Below are 7,009 nucleotides of genomic sequence, written 5' to 3'. Positions count from 1 at the left end.
GCGCTCGGATGCCGACCGTTTCCATGACGACGGCGCCGCGGGCGGGCCCGCCCCCTTGGCTCCAGGCCCGCCTTCCCGCCCTAGTACGTTAAGGGCGCCACCTTTGTTTGCTCTAAGTAAGGTCAGCGCGTAAGCGCGTAAACGTTCGGATGAGGTTGGAACGCCACCATCCATCCATTCCAGAAATGGCAAAGGAAGCCCCATTGAAGTTGGCCGTTTTAACTAGCCATTTTTTTTTTAATTTTTTTTCAACGTTTTTTATTTATTTTTGAGACAGAGAGAGACAGAGCATGAACGGGGGAGGGGCAGAGAGAGAGGGAGACACAGAATCGGAAACAGGCTCCAGGCTCCGAGCCCAGAGCCGTCAGCCCAGAGCCCGACGCGGGGCTCGAACTCACGGACCGCGAGATCGTGACCTGGCTGAAGTCGGACGCTTAACCGACTGCGCCACCCAGGCGCCGCCCTTAACTAGCCATTTTTTAAGTGTACAATTCAGTGGCATTAAATACGTTCTCATTATTGTGCAAACCGTCCTCAATATCCATCTCCAGAATTTTTTATCCTCCCAAACTGAAACTCTACCAGTGTCCTCCTTCCCCCAGCCCCTGGTAACCACCCCTCTATTTTGTTTTGTTTTATTTATTTATTATTATTATTTTTTTTAACGTGTATTTATTATTGAGAGACAGAGACACAGAGCATGAGCAGGGGAGGAGCAGAGCCGGGGGTGGGGGTGGGGTGGGAAGGGGGCCCGGGAGGCACAGAATCTGAACCGGGCTCCAGGCTCTGAGCTGTCAGCACAGAGCCCAATGTGGGGCCGAACTCACAAACAGGGAGATCATCACCTGAGCTGAGTCGGACGCTTAACCGACTGAGCCACCCAGGCGCCCCTCTACTTTCTGTTTCTATGAACTCGACTATTCTAGCTAGGTACCTCATATAAATGGAATCATACAATATGTGTCCTTTTGTGTCTGGCTTAGTTCACTTAGCATGTTTTCTTGATTAATCCACGTAGTGGCATGTCTCAGAATTTCCTTCCTTTTTAAGGCTGAATAATATTTCATTGTACGTATAGATCATATTCTGCTTATCCATCTGTCTACGGACATTTGGGTTTTTCTACTTTTGACTATTGTGAATAATGTTGCCGTGAAATGTTCTATACAACTTCGTGCAGACATATTTTAATTTCTCTCGGATATATATCTAGGAGTAGAATTTCTTGATCATATGGTAACTCTATGTTTAACTTTTTGAGGAACTTCCAGACTGTTTTCCAAAGGCTGCATCATTTTAAAATCTCACCAGCGGAGCATGAGGTTTCCAAATTCTCCACATCCTCGCCATTATTTGTTATGCCTATATTTTGATCATAGCCATTCTAGGGGATGTAGAGAGACATCTTATTGGTTTTTTTTTTTTTTAATGTTTATTTTTGAGAGAGAGAGAGAAAGAGCGAGCAGGGGAGGAACAGAGAGAGAGAGAGAGAGAGAGAGAGAGAGAGAGAGAGCCAGAGAATCCTAAGCAGGCTCCACGCTGTCAGCATAGAGCCTGACTTGGGGCTCGAACTCACAAAATGTGAGATCCTGACTGACCTGAGCTGAAATCAAGAGTGAGATGCTTAACCAAGCCACCCAGGCACCCCTCTCATTGGGTTTTGATTTGCATTTCCCAAATGATTAATGATGTTAAGCACCTTTTCACGTGTTCATTGGCCATTTGCGTATCTTTTTTTGCTTTGAGAAATGTCTACTCAAAGTCTTTGCTCATGTTTTATTGGGTTATTTGTACTTTCATTGTTGCATTGTAAGAGTTCTTTATCTCTCCTGGATGCAATTACCTCATAAAATATATGAATTGCAAAGATTCTCTCCTATTCTGTGGGTTATCTTTTCACTTTCTTAAAGGTATTCCTTACAGCATGAAAGATTTTAACTTCGATGAAGTTAAACTTTTTTTTGAGAGTATCCGTTGTCTTCACCATTTGTTAAAAAGACTGTTCTTTCCCTGACCGAATTGTCTGGCACCCTTGTTGAAAATTTAATGGACAGATATATGAGGCTTTAATTTTGACTCTCCATTCTATTCCATTGGTCTGTATGTCTATCCTTATGCTAGTACCATAGTGTCTTGATTACTGTAGCTTTATAGTTAAGTTTTGAAATCAGGAAGTGTGAGTTCTTCAACTCTCCTCTTTTTCAAGACCGTTTTAGCTACTCAGAATCCCTTTAAATTCTTTCAACAATGCCTTGGAGTTTTCAGAATATGTTTTACGCTTATTTTGTTAAATGTATCCTATTTTACTGTTTGATTCAATGCTAAGTGGAATTATTTTTCTTAATATGATTTTTTAAAATGGTATCTCTGTGTGATTTTATTTATTTATTTATTTATTTATTTATTTATTTGAGAGAGAGAGAGAGAGTGAGAGAGTTTGTGCTTAAGTGGGGGAAGGGTCAAGGGAAAGGGAGAGAGAATCTTAAGCAGGTGCCACACTCAGTGAAGAGCCCAATGAGGGGCTTGACCTCAAGACTCTGAGATCATGACCTGAGCTGAAATCAAGAGTTGGATGCTTAACCAACGGAGCCACTCAGACACCCCCACCCCATGTTAATAAGATTATTTACTCATTCATTTAAAAATTTTAAGTTTATTTATTTTGAGAGAGAGAGAGAGAGAGAGAGAGAGTGTGCGTGCACAGGGGAGGGGCACAGAGAAAGAGAGAGAATCCCAAGCAGGCTCCATGCTGTCAGGGCAGAGCCCAATGCAGGGTTTGATCCTACGAATTGTGAGATCATGACCTGAGCCAAAATCAAGGGTCGGACCCTTAACCGACTGAGCCACCCAAGTGCCCCTTAAGGTGATTTTAAGATTTTTCGTTGTAAGTATATTGATTGATCTCGTATTCTGCAAATTGCTATGTTTGTTAGTTGTAGTAGGCTTTCAATGGATTCCTTAGCATTTTCTGTATAAAGACCATGTCATCTACCAAGAGAGATGATTTTCCTTTTGTCTTTCCAATCTGCACGCTTTTCTCTGGAACTCCCCCACTCCTCCCCCCTACCCCCAAACTCCCTGGCTAGAACCTCTAGTGCACTGTTAAACTGAACTGGTAAAAGCAAAAAAAAAAAACAAAAACAAAAAAAAAAAACCAAAACAAATAAACAAACAAACAAACAAAAAAACACCCCAAAACAACCACAAAAAAGAAGGGGTAAAAACAGACGCCCTTGTCTTGTCTCTGGTCTTAGAGGAAACACTTTCAATTTTTAACCCGGGGATTATGGGTTCCATTGTGACCAAAGAACACACTGTATGGTCTCAATTCTTCTCCATCTGTGGAGATTTGTTTTATGGGCCAGGATATGGTCTACCTTGGTATATGTCCCATGGTATTTGAAAAGAGTGTGTCTTCTCCTGTTGGGTGGAATATTCTTTGTTGATTGGATCCTGTTGGTTGATGGTGTTAAGTTCTACATCCTTGCTGATTTTCTGTCCAGTTGTTCTATTGCTGCAAGGGGTGTTCAAGTCTTTAGGTGTGGACTTGCTATTCTTTCAATACTACCAGATTAGCATCACACGTTTTGCAGCTCTGTTATTTGGTAAATACATATTTCAGATTATATCTTCTTGGTGGATTGACTCTTTTTCTCACCTTATAATGTTCCTCTGTCTCTGATAACTTTCTTTGCTCTGAAGTCTAATGTATCTGATACTTATATAATTGCTTCTGGGGGACTACTTGTATGATATGTACTTTTCAGTCCTTTTACTTTCAACCTTATATTGTCATATTTGAAGTGAATCTCTTGCGGAAGCATATAGTTAGGTCATGTTCTTTCAGCCACTTCGCCAACCTTTCAATAGATATATTTAGACCATTTACATGTGATACACCGTACTTAGTGATCTTAGTGATCTATGTAATCTCCCATTTTATTTTTTTTCTGCCTTCCTGTGGGTTACTTGAACATTTTTAAAGAAATCCTTTTTATTTTTTTATTTTTAAAAATGTTTACTTATTTTTGAGAAGGAGGGAGGGGCAGAGAAGATTGGAGACCCAGAATCCGAAGCGGGCTCCAAGTTCTGAGCTGTCAGCACTGAGCCCGACGAGGGCTTGAATTCACAAACTGTGAGATCATGACCTGAGCCAAAGGTCAGGATGCTTTTAACTGACTGAGCCACCCAGGCGCCCCAACCCTTTTTACTTATTATTTATTTATTTATTACATATTTACATCTGTAGTGTTTTGGTTGTATTATCTTTTTTGAGTGGTTGTTCTAAGAATCTCATCATATATACTGGTTACCACAGAATATTCTTGTTGACATTTTACCATTTTAAGTGTAGAAACCTCTCTATTCCCCTCTCGCCTTCCCGTTTATAAAGCAATTGCCTTAAATATTTCCTCTGTGTACATTTCCTCTATGTACATCAATATTATAATTTTGGTTTCAACCATTAACCACAATTTAGAAAACTCATGGGAAAGATATTTTTATTTACCCATAGTTTTACTATTTCTGTTGTTCTAACTTCCTTTCCAGAGAGACAAAGTTTCCTTCTTTTACTTTTTAGTTTTTAATTTTATTTTTAATATTTATTTTGAGAGGAGGGCACAGAGAGAGAGAGAGAGAGAGAGAGAGAGAGAGAGAGAGAGGCAGAGAGGGAGGGAGAGAAAGAGAATCTCAAGCAGGCTCTGCACTGTCAGCGTAGAACCCGGTGCAGGTCTTGAACTCACGAACTGTGAGATTGTGACCTGAGCGGAGATCAAGTTGGACACTCAACTGACTGAGCCACCCAGGCACTCCTCCTTTTTTAGTTTTTCCTTTAAGGTTAGAGAAATTTAAAGCCATTATTTTAGGGTAGGCCTGCAGGCAACCAATTCCCCTAGTTTCCCTTCATCTGAGAATGTCTAAGTTCCCCCTAATCCCTGAGATTTTTCTTTGCTGGACACTGTGAAAGATACACCACATTCTTCTCATCTCATGGTTTTTGGTGAGAAATCTGTCACTCACATTGTTCTTCCTTTATAGACAAGGTGTCATTTTTCTTTTGCTGCTTTAAATATTTTTTTTAATTTTTTTTTTAACGTTTATTTATTTTTGAGATAGAGAGAGACAGAGCATGAACGGGGGAGGGTCAGAGAGAGGGAGACACAGAATCCGAAACAGGCTCCAGGCTCCGAGCTGTCAGCACAGAGCCCGACGCGGGGCTCGAACTCACGGACCGCGAGATCATGACCTGAGCCGAAGTCGGCCGCTCAACCGACCGAGCCACCCAGGCGCCCCCAAAATTTTTGGTTTTGGCTTTTCAGAAGTTTGGCTATGATGAATCTTGGTGTTAACTTCTTTAGACTTATTTTGTTTGGGATTTTCAGAGCGTCTTGAATCTATGGGTTTAAATCTTTTGCCATTTCTGGGGAGTATATGGCTATTATTTCAACTACTTTTTCAGCCCCGATTTTTCTTCTCTCCTTCTGGTACTGATGATGACACAGATTTTAGATTTTTTGTTATAGTACCATAGGTCCATTGTGCCCCCACCATCTTTTTTTTTTTTTTTTTATTAAAAAAAATTTTTTTTTTAACGTTTATTTATTTATTTTTTTTTTTAATTTTTTTTTTCAACGTTTTTTATTTATTTTTGGGACAGAGAGAGACAGAGCATGAACGGGGGAGGGGCAGAGAGAGGGAGACACAGAATCGGAAACAGGCTCCAGGCTCCGAGCCATCAGCCCAGAGCCTGACGCGGGGCTCGAACTCACGGACCGCGAGATCGTGACCTGGTTGAAGTCGGACGCTTAACCGACTGCGCCACCCAGGCGCCCCATAACGTTTATTTATTTTTGAGACAGAGAGAGACAGAGCATGAACAGGGGAGGAGCAGAGAGAGAGAGGGAGACACAGAATCTGAAACAGGCTCCGGGCTCTGAGCCGTCAGCACAGAGCCCGACGCGGGGCTCGAACTCACGGACCGCGAGATCATGACCTGAGCCGAAGTCGGCCGCTCAACCGACCGAGCCACCCAGGCGCCCCGCCACCATCTTTTTTAAAAGTATATTTCCACTCTGTTCAGAGTTCAGATTTGGTAATTTCTATTGTTTTATCTTCAAGTTCAAGGATTCTTTCTCCTCCATTGCTTCTTTTTTAGTAATTACATTTTTCAGCTCTAAATGATTTCGATTTTCTTTGCTGACCGATTTTTTTTTTCATTTATTTCAAGTGTGTTCACAATTACTTGTTGACGCTTTTATGATGGCTGCTTTTGAATCTTTGCCAGAGAATCCTAACATCTCTGTCATCTCAGTGTTGTCCTTTCCCCTTTGAGATTCTCCTGACCTTTTCTAGGAGTGAGTTTTGACTGAAACATGGACACTTGGGGTTGCTACGAAGACTGAATCCCATTTCATCTTGTTACAGCACACCCCCTCCGATAGGGATGGAAAGGCACCACTTAATTACTGCCAGGTTCAGGTTCCTTGCTTGAGGTCTGCTGATGCCCAGGGTGGGAGCGCCTCCCAGTTACTACTTTGTGGGGTGAGTTCCATCATCCCATTACACCTCTGCTTACAACACCCTGGTTGGGAGGGGCTGGGGGGCCTCATTTCTCAGGTGGCCTCCCGTGACACCGACCGCAAGTTCCAGCTCCCTGCCTGGCCTTCTCTGATACCACCCCAACAGGAAACTTGGGGTGTCCCCAGTACAGCCTAGCTAGGAGAGAAGCCTAGGTTCCCAATTTGGCGTATGTTGGCCAAGTCAGGGTGGTTTCTTCTGTGGTTTGGCTGGAGTTTTTAGTCTTGCTAAGCCATCCCTATTCTGGCCCTTATTTGGGCTTTTGTCTGCTTCTCCAGCACTGGCCGGGAGATGTGAAGCAAAAAGAAATCCATGGAACTCAGTGCAGGTAATCTGCTTTCTCTCCACCTTTCAGGCTTATGCTTGGTTTATATAAAATTTCCAGGGCTGGGGCGCCTGGGTGGCTCAGTCGGTTAAGCGTCCGACTTCG

The sequence above is a fragment of the Neofelis nebulosa genome, chromosome 8 (genome assembly GCF_028018385.1).
Source record: "Neofelis nebulosa isolate mNeoNeb1 chromosome 8, mNeoNeb1.pri, whole genome shotgun sequence".
In the NCBI taxonomy this organism is placed as follows: Eukaryota; Metazoa; Chordata; class Mammalia; order Carnivora; family Felidae; genus Neofelis; species Neofelis nebulosa.
The sequence above is the reverse complement of the archived record's forward strand: the minus strand, read 5'-3'. Positions refer to the sequence as shown.